The 23203-nt window shown below is 45.0% G+C and overlaps 2 protein-coding genes, 18 non-coding genes and 1 pseudogene across 20 annotated transcripts in view; 2 read left to right on the top strand and 19 right to left on the bottom strand.

Annotated features, from left to right (window-relative positions):
- Positions 1-23203, top strand: part of LOC125715120 (uncharacterized) — a 1180389-nt gene that overhangs the window by 361591 nt on the left and 795595 nt on the right. The window lies entirely within an intron of this gene.
- The window catches only part of LOC125715114 (uncharacterized), a 935270-nt gene that overhangs the window by 363359 nt on the left and 548708 nt on the right, over positions 1-23203 (top strand). The gene's annotated exons all lie outside the window — the stretch shown is intronic.
- LOC125736450 (5S ribosomal RNA) lies at positions 620-738 on the bottom strand. Its single transcript, XR_007395728.1, has one exon. It is a non-coding gene; the product is annotated as a 5S ribosomal RNA (ribosomal RNA).
- Positions 1820-1938, bottom strand: LOC125732192 (5S ribosomal RNA). Its single transcript, XR_007391701.1, has one exon. It is a non-coding gene; the product is annotated as a 5S ribosomal RNA (ribosomal RNA).
- Positions 3018-3136, bottom strand: LOC125730757 (5S ribosomal RNA). The gene has a single exon (XR_007391049.1). It is a non-coding gene; the product is annotated as a 5S ribosomal RNA (ribosomal RNA).
- On the bottom strand, positions 4216-4334 carry LOC125730746 (5S ribosomal RNA). The gene has a single exon (XR_007391038.1). It is a non-coding gene; the product is annotated as a 5S ribosomal RNA (ribosomal RNA).
- Positions 5414-5532, bottom strand: LOC125730735 (5S ribosomal RNA). The gene has a single exon (XR_007391027.1). It is a non-coding gene; the product is annotated as a 5S ribosomal RNA (ribosomal RNA).
- Positions 6612-6730, bottom strand: LOC125733567 (5S ribosomal RNA). The gene has a single exon (XR_007392908.1). It is a non-coding gene; the product is annotated as a 5S ribosomal RNA (ribosomal RNA).
- Positions 7805-7923, bottom strand: LOC125737223 (5S ribosomal RNA). The gene has a single exon (XR_007396490.1). It is a non-coding gene; the product is annotated as a 5S ribosomal RNA (ribosomal RNA).
- Positions 9003-9121, bottom strand: LOC125735177 (5S ribosomal RNA). Its single transcript, XR_007394477.1, has one exon. It is a non-coding gene; the product is annotated as a 5S ribosomal RNA (ribosomal RNA).
- On the bottom strand, positions 10201-10319 carry LOC125732440 (5S ribosomal RNA). The gene has a single exon (XR_007391820.1). It is a non-coding gene; the product is annotated as a 5S ribosomal RNA (ribosomal RNA).
- On the bottom strand, positions 11401-11519 carry LOC125736324 (5S ribosomal RNA). Its single transcript, XR_007395605.1, has one exon. It is a non-coding gene; the product is annotated as a 5S ribosomal RNA (ribosomal RNA).
- On the bottom strand, positions 12594-12712 carry LOC125737222 (5S ribosomal RNA). Its single transcript, XR_007396489.1, has one exon. It is a non-coding gene; the product is annotated as a 5S ribosomal RNA (ribosomal RNA).
- Positions 13792-13910, bottom strand: LOC125732954 (5S ribosomal RNA). Its single transcript, XR_007392315.1, has one exon. It is a non-coding gene; the product is annotated as a 5S ribosomal RNA (ribosomal RNA).
- Positions 14991-15109, bottom strand: LOC125736323 (5S ribosomal RNA). The gene has a single exon (XR_007395604.1). It is a non-coding gene; the product is annotated as a 5S ribosomal RNA (ribosomal RNA).
- Positions 16189-16307, bottom strand: LOC125732952 (5S ribosomal RNA). Its single transcript, XR_007392314.1, has one exon. It is a non-coding gene; the product is annotated as a 5S ribosomal RNA (ribosomal RNA).
- Positions 17389-17507, bottom strand: LOC125736322 (5S ribosomal RNA). Its single transcript, XR_007395603.1, has one exon. It is a non-coding gene; the product is annotated as a 5S ribosomal RNA (ribosomal RNA).
- LOC125736475 (5S ribosomal RNA) lies at positions 18583-18701 on the bottom strand. Its single transcript, XR_007395753.1, has one exon. It is a non-coding gene; the product is annotated as a 5S ribosomal RNA (ribosomal RNA).
- LOC125731838 (5S ribosomal RNA) lies at positions 19777-19895 on the bottom strand (annotated as a pseudogene).
- LOC125730724 (5S ribosomal RNA) lies at positions 20970-21088 on the bottom strand. Its single transcript, XR_007391016.1, has one exon. It is a non-coding gene; the product is annotated as a 5S ribosomal RNA (ribosomal RNA).
- On the bottom strand, positions 22166-22284 carry LOC125732776 (5S ribosomal RNA). The gene has a single exon (XR_007392144.1). It is a non-coding gene; the product is annotated as a 5S ribosomal RNA (ribosomal RNA).

Here is a 23203-nt window from a genome sequence, read left to right as displayed (position 1 = left end):
ATCGGTCTGTCATGGTGAAGAGAGAGCTGAGCCAAAAGGCGAAGCTCTCGATTTACCAGTCGATCTACGTTCCTACCCTCACCTATGGTCATGAGCTTTGGGTAGTGACCGAAAGAACGAGATCGCGGGTACAAGCGGTCGAAATGAGTTTCCTCCGCAGGGTGGCTGGGCTCTCCCTTAGAGATAGGGTGAGGAGCTCAGTCATTCGGGAGGGACTCAGAGTAGAGCCGCTGCTCCTCCGCATCGAGAGGAGCCAGATGAGGTGGCTCGGGCATCTGATCAGGATGCCTCCGGGACGCCTCCCTGGGGAGGTATTCCGGGCATGTCCCACTGGGAGGAGGCCCCGGGGAAGACCCAGGACACGCTGGAGAGACTATGTCTCTCGGCTGGCCTGGGAACGCCTCGGGGTCCCCCCAGAGGAGCTAGACGAAGTGGCCGGGGAGAGGGAAGTCTGGGTCTCCCTGCTGAGGCTGCTGCCCCCGCGACCCGACCCCGGATCAAGCGGGAGATGATGGATGGATGGATGGATGGATATATAAAATAGTAAAATGGAAGGGGAGTGATAGATTTAAATTAATCGTGAAGTGGAGCGCCCCCTGTATAAAGTAAAAGTGAGAAAAGCTTACAGCACCTGGAATTCCCAGGTGCTCTCCCATCCAAGTACTATCCAGACCCTAGCCTGCTTAGCTTCCGAGATCAGACGAGATCGGGCGCGTTCAGGGTGGTATGGCCGTAAGCGAGAGACGCTACCAAAAACAGCCCTTTTGCATTACACGCCTCTATACATGCCAGTTGGTCCCATTGGATCCTACTAATGTTTTTTTTTTTTTTTTTATCTGACTCACACTGCAGCCCCACCATCCAATCGGCAGCGCCGGACCCACACCAAACATTCACCAAACTACTCAGCCGGCAGCCTACCACAATTATTCCATTCTTTCCGCATACCGCACACTTCCTTCTTTTTAACTCCTTTTCACTACCGCACAGGTTAATCGCCGCACGTCCCCCGCCGGCAAACATTACTCCTTTGCCTACTGCATGCAGGCTTCTCTTAACGACCCTCTGTTATCAACTCCGCTAACAGCCACAAAATCTCCGCCGCACAAAGCCCACTGGTAGCTGCTGAATCACATGCTTCCCCAAAACGTCGCGCTGTCAGAACACTGGGAGCTACACACACCAACAAGTCCATACTGCAGGCTGCAGCCAGAACAATTTTCTACATTCAAACATCGACGGCCTCTTCTCTCTAAAAATTCACCAGACCGCTTCTACCACCAGCAAAGAAGTTTCCATCCCTAATTCCTCTGTGATTCCCACTAACCTAAACATTAAGCTGGCATTGAAGGGTGTGAATTACCCCGGCCAATCTGTTCTTTTAAATACAGCTTTTAGCAAGTTTTGAAAGGAGAAGAGCAGAACTTGCTATGCCAATAATATCGAGTCTTCTGTGGCGAAGTGGTTTTTGCATAGAAAACAAAGCGGTGAGTTGAAGAGGAATAATATCAGTACTTTGTTTAAAACTGTGTGTAAAAATCTGTCTCTTTATCATTAACAATAAGTTGTAAAACGTGAATGGGGAGTGACAGTCTTCAAGTTTGTGAGAAGATCGCGCCCTGGTGGAATAAAGGCACGAACAGCTTACAGCACCTACAATTACCAGGAAGTATTTAGAGTAAAACGGTTTCTAAAAGCTGCCTTTAGGAATGAGAGAAAAAAAAAATATATATATATAAAATAGTAAAATGGAAGGGGAGTGATAGATTTAAATTAATTGTGAAGTGGAGCGCCCCCTGTATAAAGTAAAAGTGAGAAAGGCTTACAGCACCTGGTATTCCCAGGAGGTCTCCCATCCAAGTACTAACCAGACCCTACCCTGCTTGGCTTCCGAGATCAGACGAGATCGGGTGTGATCAGGGTGGTATGGCCGTAAGCGAGAGATGCTACCAAAAACAGCCCTTTTGCATTACACGCGTCTATACATGCCAGTTAGTCCCATTGGATCCTACCCCTGTTTTTTTTTTTTTTTATCTGACTCACACTGCAACCCCACCATCCAATCGGCAGCGCCGGACCCACACCAAACATTCACCAAACTACTCAGCCGGCAGCCTACCACAATTATTCCATTCTTTCCGCATCCGCACACTTCCTTCTTTTTAACTCCTTTTCACTACCGCACAGGTTAATCGCCGCACGTCCCCCGCCAGCAAACATTACTCCTTTGCCTACTGCATGTAGGCTTCTCTTAACGACCCTCTGTTATCAACTCCGCTAACAGCCACAAAATCTCCGCCGCACGAAGCCCACTGGTAGCTGCTGAATCACATGCTTCCCCAAAACGTCGCGCTGTCAGAACACTGGGAGCTACACACACCAACAAGTCCATACTGCAGGCTGCAGCCAGAACTATTTTCTACATTCAAACATCGACGGCCTCTTCTCTCTAAAAATTCACCAGACCGCTTCTACCACCAGCAAAGAAGTTTCCATCCCTAATTCCTCTGTGATTCCCACTAACCTAAACATTAAGCTGGCATTGAAGGGTGTGAATTACCCCGGCCAATCTGTTCTTTTAAATACAGCTTTTAGCAAGTTTTGAAAGGAGAAGAGCAGAACTTGCTATGCCAATAATATCGAGTCTTCTGTGGCGAAGTGGTTTTTGCATAGAAAACAAAGCGGTGAGTTGAAGAGGAATAATATCAGTACTTTGTTTAAAACTGTGTGTAAAAAGCTGTCTCTTTATCATTAACAATAAGTTGTAAAACGTGAATGGGGAGTGACAGTCTTCAAGTTTGTGAGAAGATCGCGCCCTGGTGGAATAAAGGCACGAACAGCTTACAGCACCTAGAATTACCAGGAAGTATTTAGAGTAAAACGGTTTCTAAAAGCTGCCTTTAGGAATGAGAGAAAAAAAAATATATATATATATAAAATAGTAAAATGGAAGGGGAGTGATAGATTTAAATTAATCGTGAAGTGGAGCGCCCCCTGTATAAAGTAAAAGTGAGAAAAGCTTACAGCACCTGGTATTCCCAGGTGGTCTCCCATCCAAGTACTAACCAGACCCTACCCTGCTTAGCTTCCGAGATCAGACGAGATCGGGCGTGTTCAGGGTGGTATGGCCGTAAGCGAGAGATGCTACCAAAAACAGCCCTTTTGCATTACACGCGTCTATACATGCCAGTTAGTCCCATTGGATCCTACTCCTGTTTTTTTTTTTTTTTATCTGACTCACACTGCAACCCCACCATCCAATCGGCAGCGCCGGACCCACACCAAACATTCACCAAACTACTCAGCCGGCAGCCTACCACAATTATTCCATTCTTTCCGCATCCGCACACTTCCTTCTTTTTATCTCCTTTTCACTACCGCACAGGTTAATCGCCGCACGTCCCCCGCCAGCAAACATTACTCCTTTGCCTACTGCATGTAGGCTTCTCTTAACGACCCTCTGTTATCAACTCCGCTAACAGCCACAAAATCTCCGCCGCACGAAGCCCACTGGTAGCTGCTGAATCACATGCTTCCCCAAAACGTCGCGCTGTCAGAACACTGGGAGCTACACACACCAACAAGTCCATACTGCAGGCTGCAGCCAGAACTATTTTCTACATTCAAACATCGACGGCCTCTTCTCTCTAAAAATTCACCAGACCGCTTCTACCACCAGCAAAGAAGTTTCCATCCCTAATTCCTCTGTGATTCCCACTAACCTAAACATTAAGCTGGCATTGAAGGGTGTGAATTACCCCGGCCAATCTGTTCTTTTAAATACAGCTTTTAGCAAGTTTTGAAAGGAGAAGAGCAGAACTTGCTATGCCAATAATATCGAGTCTTCTGTGGCGAAGTGGTTTTTGCATAGAAAACAAAGCGGTGAGTTGAAGAGGAATAATATCAGTACTTTGTTTAAAACTGTGTGTAAAAAGCTGTCTCTTTATCATTAACAATAAGTTGTAAAACGTGAATGGGGAGTGACAGTCTTCAAGTTTGTGAGAAGATCGCGCCCTGGTGGAATAAAGGCACGAACAGCTTACAGCACCTAGAATTACCAGGAAGTATTTAGAGTAAAACGGTTTCTAAAAGCTGCCTTTAGGAATGAGAGAAAAAAAAATATATATATATATAAAATAGTAAAATGGAAGGGGAGTGATAGATTTAAATTAATCGTGAAGTGGAGCGCCCCCTGTATAAAGTAAAAGTGAGAAAAGCTTACAGCACCTGGTATTCCCAGGTGGTCTCCCATCCAAGTACTAACCAGACCCTACCCTGCTTAGCTTCCGAGATCAGACGAGATCGGGCGTGTTCAGGGTGGTATGGCCGTAAGCGAGAGATGCTACCAAAAACAGCCCTTTTGCATTACACGCGTCTATACATGCCAGTTAGTCCCATTGGATCCTACTCCTGTTTTTTTTTTTTTTTATCTGACTCACACTGCAACCCCACCATCCAATCGGCAGCGCCGGACCCACACCAAACATTCACCAAACTACTCAGCCGGCAGCCTACCACAATTATTCCATTCTTTCCGCATCCGCACACTTCCTTCTTTTTATCTCCTTTTCACTACCGCACAGGTTAATCGCCGCACGTCCCCCGCCAGCAAACATTACTCCTTTGCCTACTGCATGTAGGCTTCTCTTAACGACCCTCTGTTATCAACTCCGCTAACAGCCACAAAATCTCCGCCGCACGAAGCCCACTGGTAGCTGCTGAATCACATGCTTCCCCAAAACGTCGCGCTGTCAGAACACTGGGAGCTACACACACCAACAAGTCCATACTGCAGGCTGCAGCCAGAACTATTTTCTACATTCAAACATCGACGGCCTCTTCTCTCTAAAAATTCACCAGACCGCTTCTACCACCAGCAAAGAAGTTTCCATCCCTAATTCCTCTGTGATTCCCACTAACCTAAACATTAAGCTGGCATTGAAGGGTGTGAATTACCCCGGCCAATCTGTTCTTTTAAATACAGCTTTTAGCAAGTTTTGAAAGGAGAAGAGCAGAACTTGCTATGCCAATAATATCGAGTCTTCTGTGGCGAAGTGGTTTTTGCATAGAAAACAAAGCGGTGAGTTGAAGAGGAATAATATCAGTACTTTGTTTAAAACTGTGTGTAAAAAGCTGTCTCTTTATCATTAACAATAAGTTGTAAAACGTGAATGGGGAGTGACAGTCTTCAAGTTTGTGAGAAGATCGCGCCCTGGTGGAATAAAGGCACGAACAGCTTACAGCACCTAGAATTACCAGGAAGTATTTAGAGTAAAACGGTTTCTAAAAGCTGCCTTTAGGAATGAGAGAAAAAAAAATATATATATATATAAAATAGTAAAATGGAAGGGGAGTGATAGATTTAAATTAATCGTGAAGTGGAGCGCCCCCTGTATAAAGTAAAAGTGAGAAAAGCTTACAGCACCTGGTATTCCCAGGTGGTCTCCCATCCAAGTACTAACCAGACCCTACCCTGCTTAGCTTCCGAGATCAGACGAGATCGGGCGTGTTCAGGGTGGTATGGCCGTAAGCGAGAGATGCTACCAAAAACAGCCCTTTTGCATTACACGCGTCTATACATGCCAGTTAGTCCCATTGGATCCTACTCCTGTTTTTTTTTTTTTTTATCTGACTCACACTGCAACCCCACCATCCAATCGGCAGCGCCGGACCCACACCAAACATTCACCAAACTACTCAGCCGGCAGCCTACCACAATTATTCCATTCTTTCCGCATCCGCACACTTCCTTCTTTTTATCTCCTTTTCACTACCGCACAGGTTAATCGCCGCACGTCCCCCGCCAGCAAACATTACTCCTTTGCCTACTGCATGTAGGCTTCTCTTAACGACCCTCTGTTATCAACTCCGCTAACAGCCACAAAATCTCCGCCGCACGAAGCCCACTGGTAGCTGCTGAATCACATGCTTCCCCAAAACGTCGCGCTGTCAGAACACTGGGAGCTACACACACCAACAAGTCCATACTGCAGGCTGCAGCCAGAACTATTTTCTACATTCAAACATCGACGGCCTCTTCTCTCTAAAAATTCACCAGACCGCTTCTACCACCAGCAAAGAAGTTTCCATCCCTAATTCCTCTGTGATTCCCACTAACCTAAACATTAAGCTGGCATTGAAGGGTGTGAATTACCCCGGCCAATCTGTTCTTTTAAATACAGCTTTTAGCAAGTTTTGAAAGGAGAAGAGCAGAACTTGCTATGCCAATAATATCGAGTCTTCTGTGGCGAAGTGGTTTTTGCATAGAAAACAAAGCGGTGAGTTGAAGAGGAATAATATCAGTACTTTGTTTAAAACTGTGTGTAAAAAGCTGTCTCTTTATCATTAACAATAAGTTGTAAAACGTGAATGGGGAGTGACAGTCTTCAAGTTTGTGAGAAGATCGCGCCCTGGTGGAATAAAGGCACGAACAGCTTACAGCACCTAGAATTACCAGGAAGTATTTAGAGTAAAACGGTTTCTAAAAGCTGCCTTTAGGAATGAGAGAAAAAAAAAAATATATATATATAAAATAGTAAAATGGAAGGGGAGTGATAGATTTAAATTAATCGTGAAGTGGAGCGCCCCCTGTATAAAGTAAAAGTGAGAAAGGCTTACAGCACCTGGTATTCCCAGGAGGTCTCCCATCCAAGTACTAACCAGACCCTACCCTGCTTGGCTTCCGAGATCAGACGAGATCGGGCATGTTCAGGGTGGTATGGCCGTAAGCGAGAGATGCTACCAAAAACAGCCCTTTTGCATTACACGCGTCTATACATGCCAGTTAGTCCCATTGGATCCTACTCCTGTTTTTTTTTTTTTTATCTGACTCACACTGCAGCCCCACCATCCAATCGGCAGCGGCGGACCCACACCAAACATTCACCAAACTACTCAGCCGGCAGCCTACCACAATTATTCCATTCTTTCCGCATCCGCACACTTCCTTCTTTTTAACTCCTTTTCACTACCGCACAGGTTAATCGCCGCACGTCCCCCGCCAGCAAACATTACTCCTTTGCCTACTGCATGTAGGCTTCTCTTAACGACCCTCTGTTATCAACTCCGCTAACAGCCACAAAATCTCCGCCGCACGAAGCCCACTGGTAGCTGCTGAATCACATGCTTCCCCAAAACGTCGCGCTGTCAGAACACTGGGAGCTACACACACCAACAAGTCCATACTGCAGGCTGCAGCCAGAACAATTTTCTACATTCAAACATCGACGGCCTCTTCTCTCTAAAAATTCACCAGACCGCTTCTACCACCAGCAAAGAAGTTTCCATCCCTAATTCCTCTGTGATTCCCACTAACCTAAACATTAAGCTGGCATTGAAGGGTGTGAATTACCCCGGCCAATCTGTTCTTTTAAATACAGCTTTTAGCAAGTTTTGAAAGGAGAAGAGCAGAACTTGCTATGCCAATAATATCGAGTCTACTGTGGCGAAGTGGTTTTTGCATAGAAAACAAAGCGGTCAGTTGAAGAGGAATAATATCAGTACTTTGTTTAAAACTGTGTGTAAAAAGCTGTCTCTTTATCATTAACAATAAGTTGTAAAACGTGAATGGGGAGTGACAGTCTTCAAGTTTGTGAGAAGATCGCGCCCTGGTGGAATAAAGGCACGAACAGCTTACAGCACCTAGAATTACCAGGAAGTATTTGGAGTAAAACGGTGTGTAAAAGCTGCCTTTATGAATGAGAGAAAAATTTATATATATATAAAATAGTAAAATGGAAGGGGAGTGATAGATTTAAATTAATCGTAAAGTGGAGCGCCCCCTGTATAAAGTAAAAGTGAGAAAGGCTTACAGCACCTGGTAGTCCCAGGAGGTCTCCCATCCAAGTACTAACCAGACCATACCCTGCTTGGCTTCCGAGATCAGACGAGATCGGGCGTGTTCAGGGTGGTATGGCCGTAAGCGAGAGATGCTACCAAAAACAGCCCTTTTGCATTACACGCGTCTATACATGCCAGTTAGTCCCATTGGATCCTACTCCTGTTTTTTTTTTTTATTATCTGACTCACACTGCAGCCCCACCATCCAATCGGCAGCGCCGGACCCACACCAAACATTCACCAAACTACTCAGCCGGCAGCCTACCACAATTATTCCATTCTTTCCGCATCCGCACACTTCCTTCTTTTTAACTCCTTTTCACTACCGCACAGGTTAATCGCCGCACGTCCCCCGCCAGCAAACATTACTCCTTTGCCTACTGCATGTAGGCTTCTCTTAACGACCCTCTGTTATCAACTCCGCTAACAGCCACAAAATCTCCGCCGTACGAAGCCCACTGGTAGCTGCTGAATCACATGCTTCCCCAAAACGTCGCGCTGTCAGAACACTGGGAGCTACACACACCAACAAGTCCATACTGCAGGCTGCAGCCAGAACTATTTTCTACATTCAAACATCGACGGCCTCTTCTCTCTAAAAATTCACCAGACCGCTTCTACCACCAGCAAAGAAGTTTCCATCCCTAATTCCTCTGTGATTCCCACTAACCTAAACATTAAGCTGGCATTGAAGGGTGTGAATTACCCCGGCCAATCTGTTCTTTTAAATACAGCTTTTAGCAAGTTTTGAAAGGAGAAGAGCAGAACTTGCTATGCCAATAATATCGAGTCTTCTGTGGCGAAGTGGTTTTTGCATAGAAAACAAAGCGGTGAGTTGAAGAGGAATAATATCAGTACTTTGTTTAAAACTGTGTGTAAAAAGCTGTCTCTTTATCATTAACAATAAGTTGTAAAACGTGAATGTGGAGTGACAGTCTTCAAGTTTGTGAGAAGATCGCGCCCTGGTGGAATAAAGGCACGAACAGCTTACAGCACCTACAATTACCAGGAAGTATTTAGAGTAAAACGGTTTCTAAAAGCTGCCTTTAGGAATGAGAGAAAAAAAAATATATATATATATAAAATAGTAAAATGGAAGGGGAGTGATAGATTTAAATTAATTGTGAAGTGGAGCGCCCCCTGTATAAAGTAAAAGTGAGAAAGGCTTACAGCACCTGGTATTCCCAAGAGGTCTCCCATCCAAGTACTAACCAGACCCTACCCTGCTTAGCTTCCGAGATCAGACGAGATCGGGCGTGTTCAGGGTGGTATGGCCGTAAGCGAGAGATGCTACCAAAAACAGCCCTTTTGCATTACACGCGTCTATACATGCCAGTTAGTCCCATTGGATCCTACTCCTGTTTTTTTTTTTTTTTATCTGACTCACACTGCAACCCCACCATCCAATCGGCAGCGCCGGACCCACACCAAACATTCACCAAACTACTCAGCCGGCAGCCTACCACAATTATTCCATTCTTTCCGCATCCGCACACTTCCTTCTTTTTATCTCCTTTTCACTACCGCACAGGTTAATCGCCGCACGTCCCCCGCCAGCAAACATTACTCCTTTGCCTACTGCATGTAGGCTTCTCTTAACGACCCTCTGTTATCAACTCCGCTAACAGCCACAAAATCTCCGCCGCACGAAGCCCACTGGTAGCTGCTGAATCACATGCTTCCCCAAAACGTCGCGCTGTCAGAACACTGGGAGCTACACACACCAACAAGTCCATACTGCAGGCTGCAGCCAGAACTATTTTCTACATTCAAACATCGACGGCCTCTTCTCTCTAAAAATTCACCAGACCGCTTCTACCACCAGCAAAGAAGTTTCCATCCCTAATTCCTCTGTGATTCCCACTAACCTAAACATTAAGCTGGCATTGAAGGGTGTGAATTACCCCGGCCAATCTGTTCTTTTAAATACAGCTTTTAGCAAGTTTTGAAAGGAGAAGAGCAGAACTTGCTATGCCAATAATATCGAGTCTTCTGTGGCGAAGTGGTTTTTGCATAGAAAACAAAGCGGTGAGTTGAAGAGGAATAATATCAGTACTTTGTTTAAAACTGTGTGTAAAAAGCTGTCTCTTTATCATTAACAATAAGTTGTAAAACGTGAATGGGGAGTGACAGTCTTCAAGTTTGTGAGAAGATCGCGCCCTGGTGGAATAAAGGCACGAACAGCTTACAGCACCTAGAATTACCAGGAAGTATTTAGAGTAAAACGGTTTCTAAAAGCTGCCTTTAGGAATGAGAGAAAAAAAAAAAAATATATATATAAAATAGTAAAATGGAAGGGGAGTGATAGATTTAAATTAATCGTGAAGTGGAGCGCCCCCTGTATAAAGTAAAAGTGAGAAAGGCTTACAGCACCTGGTATTCCCAGGAGGTCTCCCATCCAAGTACTAACCAGACCCTACCCTGCTTGGCTTCCGAGATCAGACGAGATCGGGCGTGTTCAGGGTGGTATGGCCGTAAGCGAGAGATGCTACCAAAAACAGCCCTTTTGCATTACACGCGTCTATACATGCCAGTTAGTCCCATTGGATCCTACTCCTGTTTTTTTTTTTTTTTATCTGACTCACACTGCAGCCCCACCATCCAATCGGCAGCGGCGGACCCACACCAAACATTCACCAAACTACTCAGCCGGCAGCCTACCACAATTATTCCATTCTTTCCGCATCCGCACACTTCCTTCTTTTTAACTCCTTTTCACTACCGCACAGGTTAATCGCCGCACGTCCCCCGCCAGCAAACATTACTCCTTTGCCTACTGCATGTAGGCTTCTCTTAACGACCCTCTGTTATCAACTCCGCTAACAGCCACAAAATCTCCGCCGCACGAAGCCCACTGGTAGCTGCTGAATCACATGCTTCCCCAAAACGTCGCGCTGTCAGAACACTGGGAGCTACACACACCAACAAGTCCATACTGCAGGCTGCAGCCAGAACAATTTTCTACATTCAAACATCGACGGCCTCTTCTCTCTAAAAATTCACCAGACCGCTTCTACCACCAGCAAAGAAGTTTCCATCCCTAATTCCTCTGTGATTCCCACTAACCTAAACATTAAGCTGGCATTGAAGGGTGTGAATTACCCCGGCCAATCTGTTCTTTTAAATACAGCTTTTAGCAAGTTTTGAAAGGAGAAGAGCAGAACTTGCTATGCCAATAATATCGAGTCTTCTGTGGCGAAGTGGTTTTTGCATAGAAAACAAAGCGGTGAGTTGAAGAGGAATAATATCAGTACTTTGTTTAAAACTGTGTGTAAAAAGCTGTCTCTTTATCATTAACAATAAGTTGTAAAACGTGAATGGGGAGTGACAGTCTTCAAGTTTGTGAGAAGATCGCGCCCTGGTGGAATAAAGGCACGAACAGCTTACAGCACCTAGAATTACCAGGAAGTATTTAGAGTAAAACGGTTTCTAAAAGCTGCCTTTAGGAATGAGAGAAAAAAAAATATATATATATATATAAAATAGTAAAATGGAAGGGGAGTGATAGATTTAAATTAATCGTGAAGTGGAGCGCCCCCTGTATAAAGTAAAAGTGAGAAAGGCTTACAGCACCTGGTAATCGCAGGAGGTCTCCCATCCAAGTACTAACCGGACCCTACCCTGCTTGGCTTCCGAGATCAGACGAGATCGGGCGTGTTCAGGGTGGTATGGCCGTAAGCGAGAGATGCTACCAAAAACAGCCCTTTTGCATTACACGCGTCTATACATGCCAGTTAGTCCCATTGGATCCTACTCCTGTTTTTTTTTTTTTTATCTGACTCACACTGCAGCCCCACCATCCAATCGGCAGCGGCGGACCCACACCAAACATTCACCAAACTACTCAGCCGGCAGCCTACCACAATTATTCCATTCTTTCCGCATCCGCACACTTCCTTCTTTTTAACTCCTTTTCACTACCGCACAGGTTAATCGCCGCACGTCCCCCGCCAGCAAACATTACTCCTTTGCCTACTGCATGTAGGCTTCTCTTAACGACCCTCTGTTATCAACTCCGCTAACAGCCACAAAATCTCCGCCGCACGAAGCCCACTGGTAGCTGCTGAATCACATGCTTCCCCAAAATGTCGCGCTGTCAGAACACTGGGAGCTACACACACCAACAAGTCCATACTGCAGGCTGCAGCCAGAACAATTTTCTACATTCAAACATCGACGGCCTCTTCTCTCTAAAAATTCACCAGACCGCTTCTACCACCAGCAAAGAAGTTTCCATCCCTAATTCCTCTGTGATTCCCACTAACCTAAACATTAAGCTGGCATTGAAGGGTGTGAATTACCCCGGCCAATCTGTTCTTTTAAATACAGCTTTTAGCAAGTTTTGAAAGGAGAAGAGCAGAACTTGCTATGCCAATAATATCGAGTCTACTGTGGCGAAGTGGTTTTTGCATAGAAAACAAAGCGGTCAGTTGAAGAGGAATAATATCAGTACTTTGTTTAAAACTGTGTGTAAAAAGCTGTCTCTTTATCATTAACAATAAGTTGTAAAACGTGAATGGGGAGTGACAGTCTTCAAGTTTGTGAGAAGATCGCGCCCTGGTGGAATAAAGGCACGAACAGCTTACAGCACCTAGAATTACCAGGAAGTATTTGGAGTAAAACGGTGTGTAAAAGCTGCCTTTATGAATGAGAGAAAAATTTATATATATATAAAATAGTAAAATGGAAGGGGAGTGATAGATTTAAATTAATCGTAAAGTGGAGCGCCCCCTGTATAAAGTAAAAGTGAGAAAGGCTTACAGCACCTGGTAGTCCCAGGAGGTCTCCCATCCAAGTACTAACCAGACCATACCCTGCTTGGCTTCCGAGATCAGACGAGATCGGGCGTGTTCAGGGTGGTATGGCCGTAAGCGAGAGATGCTACCAAAAACAGCCCTTTTGCATTACACGCGTCTATACATGCCAGTTAGTCCCATTGGATCCTACTCCTGTTTTTTTTTTTTATTATCTGACTCACACTGCAGCCCCACCATCCAATCGGCAGCGCCGGACCCACACCAAACATTCACCAAACTACTCAGCCGGCAGCCTACCACAATTATTCCATTCTTTCCGCATCCGCACACTTCCTTCTTTTTAACTTCTTTTCACTACCGCACAGGTTAATCGCCGCACGTCCCCCGCCAGCAAACATTACTCCTTTGCCTACTGCATGTAGGCTTCTCTTAACGACCCTCTGTTATCAACTCCGCTAACAGCCACAAAATCTCCGCCGTACGAAGCCCACTGGTAGCTGCTGAATCACATGCTTCCCCAAAACGTCGCGCTGTCAGAACACTGGGAGCTACACACACCAACAAGTCCATACTGCAGGCTGCAGCCAGAACTATTTTCTACATTCAAACATCGACGGCCTCTTCTCTCTAAAAATTCACCAGACCGCTTCTACCACCAGCAAAGAAGTTTCCATCCCTAATTCCTCTGTGATTCCCACTAACCTAAACATTAAGCTGGCATTGAAGGGTGTGAATTACCCCGGCCAATCTGTTCTTTTAAATACAGCTTTTAGCAAGTTTTGAAAGGAGAAGAGCAGAACTTGCTATGCCAATAATATCGAGTCTTCTGTGGCGAAGTGGTTTTTGCATAGAAAACAAAGCGGTGAGTTGAAGAGGAATAATATCAGTACTTTGTTTAAAACTGTGTGTAAAAAGCTGTCTCTTTATCATTAACAATAAGTTGTAAAACGTGAATGGGGAGTGACAGTCTTCAAGTTTGTGAGAAGATCGCGCCCTGGTGGAATAAAGGCACGAACAGCTTACAGCACCTACAATTACCAGGAAGTATTTAGAGTAAAACGGTTTCTAAAAGCTGCCTTTAGGAATGAGAGAAAAAAAAAAATATATATATATAAAATAGTAAAATGGAAGGGGAGTGATAGATTTAAATTAATTGTGAAGTGGAGCGCCCCCTGTATAAAGTAAAAGTGAGAAAGGCTTACAGCACCTGGTATTCCCAAGAGGTCTCCCATCCAAGTACTAACCAGACCCTACCCTGCTTGGCTTCCGAGATCAGACGAGATCGGGCGTGTTCAGGGTGGTATGGCCGTAAGCGAGAGATGCTACCAAAAACAGCCCTTTTGCATTACACGCGTCTATACATGCCAGTTAGTCCCATTGGATCCTACTCCTGTTTTTTTTTTTTTTTATCTGACTCACACTGCAACCCCACCATCCAATCGGCAGCGCCGGACCCACACCAAACATTCACCAAACTACTCAGCCGGCAGCCTACCACAATTATTCCATTCTTTCCGCATCCGCACACTTCCTTCTTTTTATCTCCTTTTCACTACCGCACAGGTTAATCGCCGCACGTCCCCCGCCAGCAAACATTACTCCTTTGCCTACTGCATGTAGGCTTCTCTTAACGACCCTCTGTTATCAACTCCGCTAACAGCCACAAAATCTCCGCCGCACGAAGCCCACTGGTAGCTGCTGAATCACATGCTTCCCCAAAACGTCGCGCTGTCAGAACACTGGGAGCTACACACACCAACAAGTCCATACTGCAGGCTGCAGCCAGAACTATTTTCTACATTCAAACATCGACGGCCTCTTCTCTCTAAAAATTCACCAGACCGCTTCTACCACCAGCAAAGAAGTTTCCATCCCTAATTCCTCTGTGATTCCCACTAACCTAAACATTAAGCTGGCATTGAAGGGTGTGAATTACCCCGGCCAATCTGTTCTTTTAAATACAGCTTTTAGCAAGTTTTGAAAGGAGAAGAGCAGAACTTGCTATGCCAATAATATCGAGTCTTCTGTGGCGAAGTGGTTTTTGCATAGAAAACAAAGCGGTGAGTTGAAGAGGAATAATATCAGTACTTTGTTTAAAACTGTGTGTAAAAAGCTGTCTCTTTATCATTAACAATAAGTTGTAAAACGTGAATGGGGAGTGACAGTCTTCAAGTTTGTGAGAAGATCGCGCCCTGGTGGAATAAAGGCACGAACAGCTTACAGCACCTAGAATTACCAGGAAGTATTTAGAGTAAAACGGTTTCTAAAAGCTGCCTTTAGGAATGAGAGAAAAAAAAAAAATATATATATATAAAATAGTAAAATGGAAGGGGAGTGATAGATTTAAATTAATCGTGAAGTGGAGCGCCCCCTGTATAAAGTAAAAGTGAGAAAGGCTTACAGCACCTGGTAATCGCAGGAGGTCTCCCATCCAAGTACTAACCGGACCCTACCCTGCTTGGCTTCCGAGATCAGACGAGATCGGGCGTGTTCAGGGTGGTATGGCCGTAAGCGAGAGATGCTACCAAAAACAGCCCTTTTGCATTACACGCGTCTATACATGCCAGTTAGTCCCATTGGATCCTACTCCTGTTTTTTTTTTTTATTATCTGACTCACACTGCAGCCCCACCATCCAATCGGCAGCGCCGGACCCACACCAAACATTCACCAAACTACTCAGCCGGCAGCCTACCACAATTATTCCATTCTTTCCGCATCCGCACACTTCCTTCTTTTTAACTTCTTTTCACTACCGCACAGGTTAATCGCCGCACGTCCCCCGCCAGCAAACATTACTCCTTTGCCTACTGCATGTAGGCTTCTCTTAACGACCCTCTGTTATCAACTCCGCTAACAGCCACAAAATCTCCGCCGTACGAAGCCCACTGGTAGCTGCTGAATCACATGCTTCCCCAAAACGTCGCGCTGTCAGAACACTGGGAGCTACACACACCAACAAGTCCATACTGCAGGCTGCAGCCAGAACTATTTTCTACATTCAAACATCGACGGCCTCTTCTCTCTAAAAATTCACCAGACCGCTTCTACCACCAGCAAAGAAGTTTCCATCCCTAATTCCTCTGTGATTCCCACTAACCTAAACATTAAGCTGGCATTGAAGGGTGTGAATTACCCCGGCCAATCTGTTCTTTTAAATACAGCTTTTAGCAAGTTTTGAAAGGAGAAGAGCAGAACTTGCTATGCCAATAATATCGAGTCTTCTGTGGCGAAGTGGTTTTTGCATAGAAAACAAAGCGGTGAGTTGAAGAGGAATAATATCAGTACTTTGTTTAAAACTGTGTGTAAAAAGCTGTCTCTTTATCATTAACAATAAGTTGTAAAACGTGAATGGGGAGTGACAGTCTTCAAGTTTGTGAGAAGATCGCGCCCTGGTGGAATAAAGGCACGAACAGCTTACAGCACCTACAATTACCAGGAAGTATTTAGAGTAAAACGGTTTCTAAAAGCTGCCTTTAGGAATGAGAGAAAAAAAAAAAAATATATATATAAAATAGTAAAATGGAAGGGGAGTGATAGATTTAAATTAATTGTGAAGTGGAGCGCCCCCTGTATAAAGTAAAAGTGAGAAAGGCTTACAGCACCTGGTATTCCCAAGAGGTCTCCCATCCAAGTACTAACCAGACCCTACCCTGCTTGGCTTCCGAGATCAGACGAGATCGGGCGTGTTCAGGGTGGTATGGCCGTAAGCGAGAGATGCTACCAAAAACAGCCCTTTTGCATTACACGCGTCTATACATGCCAGTTAGTCCCATTGGATCCTACTCCTGTTTTTTTTTTTTTTTATCTGACTCACACTGCAACCCCACCATCCAATCGGCAGCGCCGGACCCACACCAAACATTCACCAAACTACTCAGCCGGCAGCCTACCACAATTATTCCATTCTTTCCGCATCCGCACACTTCCTTCTTTTTATCTCCTTTTCACTACCGCACAGGTTAATCGCCGCACGTCCCCCGCCAGCAAACATTACTCCTTTGCCTACTGCATGTAGGCTTCTCTTAACGACCCTCTGTTATCAACTCCGCTAACAGCCACAAAATCTCCGCCGCACGAAGCCCACTGGTAGCTGCTGAATCACATGCTTCCCCAAAACGTCGCGCTGTCAGAACACTGGGAGCTACACACACCAACAAGTCCATACTGCAGGCTGCAGCCAGAACTATTTTCTACATTCAAACATCGACGGCCTCTTCTCTCTAAAAATTCACCAGACCGCTTCTACCACCAGCAAAGAAGTTTCCATCCCTAATTCCTCTGTGATTCCCACTAACCTAAACATTAAGCTGGCATTGAAGGGTGTGAATTACCCCGGCCAATCTGTTCTTTTAAATACAGCTTTTAGCAAGTTTTGAAAGGAGAAGAGCAGAACTTGCTATGCCAATAATATCGAGTCTTCTGTGGCGAAGTGGTTTTTGCATAGAAAACAAAGCGGTGAGTTGAAGAGGAATAATATCAGTACTTTGTTTAAAACTGTGTGTAAAAAGCTGTCTCTTTATCATTAACAATAAGTTGTAAAACGTGAATGGGGAGTGACAGTCTTCAAGTTTGTGAGAAGATCGCGCCCTGGTGGAATAAAGGCACGAACAGCTTACAGCACCTAGAATTACCAGGAAGTATTTAGAGTAAAACGGTTTCTAAAAGCTGCCTTTAGGAATGAGAGAAAAAAAAAAATATATATATATATAAAATAGTAAAATGGAAGGGGAGTGATAGATTTAAATTAATCGTGAAGTGGAGCGCCCCCTGTATAAAGTAAAAGTGAGAAAGGCTTACAGCACCTGGTAATCGCAGGAGGTCTCCCATCCAAGTACTAACCGGACCCTACCCTGCTTGGCTTCCGAGATCAGACGAGATCGGGCGTGTTCAGGGTGGTATGGCCGTAAGCGAGAGATGCTACCAAAAACAGCCCTTTTGCATTACACGCGTCTATACATGCCAGTTAGTCCCATTGGATCCTACTCCTGTTTTTTTTTTTTTTTATCTGACTCACACTGCAGCCCCACCATCCAATCGGCAGCGCCGGACCCACACCAAACATTCACCAAACTACTCAGCCGGCAGCCTACCACAATTATTCCATTCTTTCCGCATCCGCACACTTCCTTCTTTTCAACTCCTTTTCACTACCGCACAGGTTAATCGCCGCACGTCCCCCGCCAGCAAACATTACTCCTTTGCCTACTGCATGTAGGCTTCTCTTAACGACCCTCTGTTATCAACTCCGCTAACAGCCACAAAATCTCCGCCGCACGAAGCCCACTGGTAGCTGCTGAATCACATGCTTCCCCAAAACGTCGCGCTGTCAGAACACTGGGAGCTACACACACCAACAAGTCCATACTGCAGGCTGCAGCCAGAACAATTTTCTACATTCAAACATCGACGGCCTCTTCTCTCTAAAAATTCACCAGACCGCTTCTACCACCAGCAAAGAAGTTTCCATCCCTAATTCCTCTGTGATTCCCACTAACCTAAACATTAAGCTGGCATTGAAGGGTGTGAATTACCCCGGCCAATCTGTTCTTTTAAATACAGCTTTTAGCAAGTTTTGAAAGGAGAAGAGCAGAACTTGCTATGCCAATAATATCGAGTCTTCTGTGGCGAAGTGGTTTTTGCATAGAAAACAAAGCGGTGAGTTGAAGAGGAATAATATCAGTACTTTGTTTAAAACTGTGTGTAAAAAGCTGTCTCTTTATCATTAACAATAAGTTGTAAAACGTGAATGGGGAGTGACAGTCTTCAAGTTTGTGAGAAGATCGCGCCCTGGTGGAATAAAGGCACGAACAGCTTACAGCACCTAGAATTACCAGGAAGTATTTAGAGTAAAACGGTTTCTAAAAGCTGCCTTTATGAATGAGAGAAAAATATATATATATATAAAATAGGAAAATGGAAGGGGAGTGATAGATTTAAATTAATCGTGAAGTGGAGCGCCCCCTGTATAAAGTAAAAGTGAGAAAAGCTTACAGCACCTGGTATTCCCAGGATGTCTCCCATCCAAGTACTAACCAGATCCTACCCTGCTTGGCTACCGAGATCGGATGAGATCGGGTGTGTTCAGGGTGGTATGGCCATAAGCGAGAGACGCGACCAAAAACAGCCCTTTTGCATTACACGCGTCTATACATGCCAGTTAGTCCCATTGGATCCTACTCCTGGTTTTTTTTTTTTTTATCTGACTCACACTGCAGCACCACCATCCAATCGGCAGCGCCGGACCCACACCAAACATTCACCAAACTACTCAGCCAGCAGCCTACCACAATTATTCCATTCTTTCCGCATCCGCACATTTCCTTCTTTTTAACTCCTTTTCACTACCGCACAGGTTAATCGCCGCACGTCCCCCGCCGGCAAACATTACTCCTTTGCCTTCTGCATGCAGGCTTCTCTTAACGACCCTCTGTTATCAACTCCGCTAACAGCCACAAAATCTCCGCCGCACGAAGCCCACTGGTAGCTGCTGAATCACATGCTTCCCCAAAACGTCGCGCTGTCAGAACACTGGGAGCTACACACACCAACAAGTCCATACTGCAGGCTGCAGCCAGAACTATTTTCTACATTCAAACATCGACGGCCTCTTCTCTCTAAAAATTCACCAGACCGCTTCTACCACCAGCAAAGAAGTTTCCATCCCAAATTCCTCTGTGATTCCCACTAACCTAAACATTAAGCTGGCATTGAAGGGTGTGAATTACCCCGGCCAATCTGTTCTTTTAAATACAGCTTTTAGCAAGTTTTGAAAGGAGAAGAGCAGAACTTGCTATGCCAATAATATCGAGTCTTCTGTGGCGAAGTGGTTTTTGCATAGAAAACAAAGCGGTCAGTTGAAGAGGAATAATATCAGTACTTTGTTTAAAACTGTGTGTAAAAAGCTGTCTCTTTATCATTAACAATAAGTTGTAAAACGTGAATGGGGAGTGACAGTCTTCAAGTTTGTGAGAAGATCGCGCCCTGGTGGAATAAAGGCACGAACAGCTTACAGCACCTAGAATTACCAGGAAGTATTTAGAGTAAAACGGTGTGTAAAAGCTGCCTTTATGAATGAGAGAAAAAAAAATATATATATAAAATAGTAAAATGGAAGGGGAGTGATAGATTTAAATTAATCGTGAAGTGGAGCGCCCCCTGTATAAAGTAAAAGTGAGAAAAGCTTACAGCACCTGGTATTCCCAGGTGGTCTCCCATCCAAGTACTAACCAGAACCTACCTTGCTTAGCTTCCGAGAAGAGACGAGATCGGGCGTGTTCAGGGTGGTTTGGCCGTAAGCGAAAGATGCTACCAAAAACAGCCCTTTTGCATTACACGCGTCTATACATGCCAGTTAGTCCCATTGGATCCTACTCCTGTTTTTTTTTTTTTTATCTGACTCACACTGCAGCACCACCATCCAATCGGCAGCGCCGGACCCACACCAAACATTCACCAAACTACTCAGCCGGCAGCCTACCACAATTATTCCATTCTTTCCGCATCCGCACACTTCCTTCTTTTTAACTCCTTTTCACTACCGCACAGGTTAATCGCCGCACGTCCCCCGCCGGCAAACATTACTCCTTTGCCTACTGCATGCAGGCTTCTCTTAACGACCCTCTGTTATCAACTCCGCTAACAGCCACAAAATCTCCGCCGCACGAAGCCCACTGGTAGCTGCTGAATCACATGCTTCCCCAAAACGTCGCGCTGTCAGAACACTGGGAGCTACACACACCAACAAGTCCATACTGCAGGCTGCAGCCAGAACAATTTTCTACATTCAAACATCGACGGCCTCTTCTCTCTAAAAATTCACCAGACCGCTTCTACCACCAGCAAAGAAGTTTCCATCCCTAATTCCTCTGTGATTCCCACTAACCTAAACATTAAGCTGGCATTGAAGGGTGTGAATTACCCCGGCCAATCTGTTCTTTTAAATACAGCTTTTAGCAAGTTTTGAAAGGAGAAGAGCAGAACTTGCTATGCCAATAATATCGAGTCTTCTGTGGCGAAGTGGTTTTTGCATAGAAAACAAAGCGGTCAGTTGAAGAGGAATAATATCAGTACTTTGTTTAAAACTGTGTGTAAAAAGCTGTCTCTTTATCATTAACAATAAGTTGTAAAACGTGAATGGGGAGTGACAATCTTCAAGTTTGTGAGAAGATCGCGCCCTGGTGGAATAAAGGCACGAACAGCTTACAGCACCTTGAATTACCAGGAAGTATTTAGAGTAAAACGGTGTGTAAAAGCTACCTTTATGAATGAGAGAAAAATATATATATATATATAATAGTAAAATGGAAGGGGAGTGATAGATTTAAATTAATCGTGAAGTGGAGCGCCCCCTGTATAAAGTAAAAGTGAGAAAAGCTTACAGCACCTGGTATTCCCAGGTGGTCTCCCATCCAAGTACTAACCAGACCCTACCCTGCTTAGCTTCCGAGATCAGACGAGATCGGGCGTGTTCAGGGTGGTATGGCCGTAAGCGAGAGATGCTACCAAAAACAGCCCTTTTGCATTACACGCCTCTATACATGCCAGTTGGTCCCATTGGATCCTACTAATGTTCTTTTTTTTTTTTTATCTGACTCACACTGCAGCCCCACCATCCAATCGGCAGCGCCGGACCCACACCAAACATTCACCAAACTACTCAGCCGGCAGCCTACCACAATTATTCCATTCTTTCCGCATCCGCACACTTCCTTGTTTTTAACTCCTTTTCACTACCGCACAGGTTAATCGCCGCACGTCCCCCGCCGGCAAACATTACTCCTTTGCCTACTGCATGCAGGCTTCTCTTAACGACCCTCTGTTATCAACTCCGCTAACAGCCACAAAATCTCCGCCGCACGAAGCCCACTGGTAGCTGCTGAATCACATGCTTCCCCAAAACGTCGCGCTGTCAGAACACTGGGAGCTACACACACCAACAAGTCCATACTGCAGGCTGCAGCCAGAACAATTTTTTACATTCAAACATCGACGGCCTCTTCTCTCTAAAAATTCACCAGACCGCTTCTACCACCAGCAAAGAAGTTTCCATCCCTAATTCCTCTGTGATTCCCACTAACCTAAACATTAAGCTGGCATTGAAGGGTGTGAATTACCCCGGCCAATCTGTTCTTTTAAATACAGCTTTTACCAAGTTTTGAAAGGAGAAGAGCAGAACTTGGTATGCCAATAATATCGAGTCTTCTGTGGCGAAGTGGTTTTTGCATAGAAAACAAAGCGGTCAGTTGAAGAGGAATAATATCAGTACTTTGTTTAAAACTGTGTGTAAAAAGCTGTCTCTTTATCATTAACAATAAGTTGTAAAACGTGAATGGGGAGTGACAGTCTTCAAGTTTGTGAGAAGATCGCGCCCTGGTGGAATAAAGGCACGAACAGCTTACAGCACCTAGAATTACCAGGAAGTATTTAGAGTAAAACGGTTTCTAAAAGCTGCCTTTATGAATGAGAGAAAAAAAAAATATATATATAAAATAGTAAAATGGAAGGGGAGTGATAGATTTAAATTAATCGTGAAGTGGAGGGCCCCCTGTATAAAGTAAAATTGAGAAAAGCTTACAGCACCTGGTATTCCCAGGAGGTCTCCCATCCAAGTACTAACCAGACCCTACCCTGCTTGGCTTCCGAGATCGGATGAGATCGGGCGTGTTCAGGGTGGTATGGCCATAAGCGTGAGACGCTGCCAAAAACAGCCCATTTGCATTACACGCGTCTATACATGCCAGTTAGTCCCATTGGATCCTACTCCTGGTTTTTTTTTTTTTTTTTATCTGACTCACACTGCAGCACCACCATCCGATCGGCAGCGCCGGACCCACACCAAACATTCACCAAACTACTCAGCCGGCAGCCTACCACAATTATTCCATTCTTTCCGCATCCGCACACTTCCTTCTTTTTAACTCCTTTTCACTACCTCACAGGTTAATCGCCGCACGTCCCCCGCCGGCAAACATTACTCCTTTGCCTACTGCATGCAGGCTTCTCTTAACGACCCTCTGTTATCAACTCCGCTAACAGCCACAAAATCTCCGCCGCACGAAGCCCACTGGTAGCTGCTGAATCACATGCTTCCCCAAAACGTCGCGCTGTCAGAACACTGGGAGCTACACACACCAACAAGTCCATACTGCAGGCTGCAGCCAGAATAATTTTCTACATTCAAACATCGACGGCCTCTTCTCTCTAAAAATTCACCAGACCGCTTCTACCACCAGCAAAGAAGTTTCCATCCCTAATTCCTCTGTGATTCCCACTAACCTAAACATTAAGCTGGCATTGAAGGGTGTGAATTACCCCGGCCAACCTGCTCTTTTAAATACAGCTTTTAGCAAGTTTTGAAAGGAGAAGAGCAGAACTTGCTATGCCAATAATATCGAGTCTTCTGTGGCGAAGTGGTTTTTGCATAGAAAACAAAGCGGTGAGTTGAAGAGGAATAATATCAGTACTTTGTTTAAAACTGTGTGTAAAAAGCTGTCTCTTTATCATTAACAATAAGTTGTAAAACGTGAATGGGGAGTGACAGTCTTCAAGTTTGTGAGAAGATCGCGCCCTGGTGGAATAAAGGCACGAACAGCTTACAGCACCTAG

The sequence above is a fragment of the Brienomyrus brachyistius genome, chromosome 2 (assembly GCF_023856365.1).
Source record: "Brienomyrus brachyistius isolate T26 chromosome 2, BBRACH_0.4, whole genome shotgun sequence".
Classification (NCBI taxonomy): Eukaryota; Metazoa; Chordata; class Actinopteri; order Osteoglossiformes; family Mormyridae; genus Brienomyrus; species Brienomyrus brachyistius.
The sequence above is the reverse complement of the archived record's forward strand: the minus strand, read 5'-3'. Positions and strand labels throughout refer to the sequence as shown.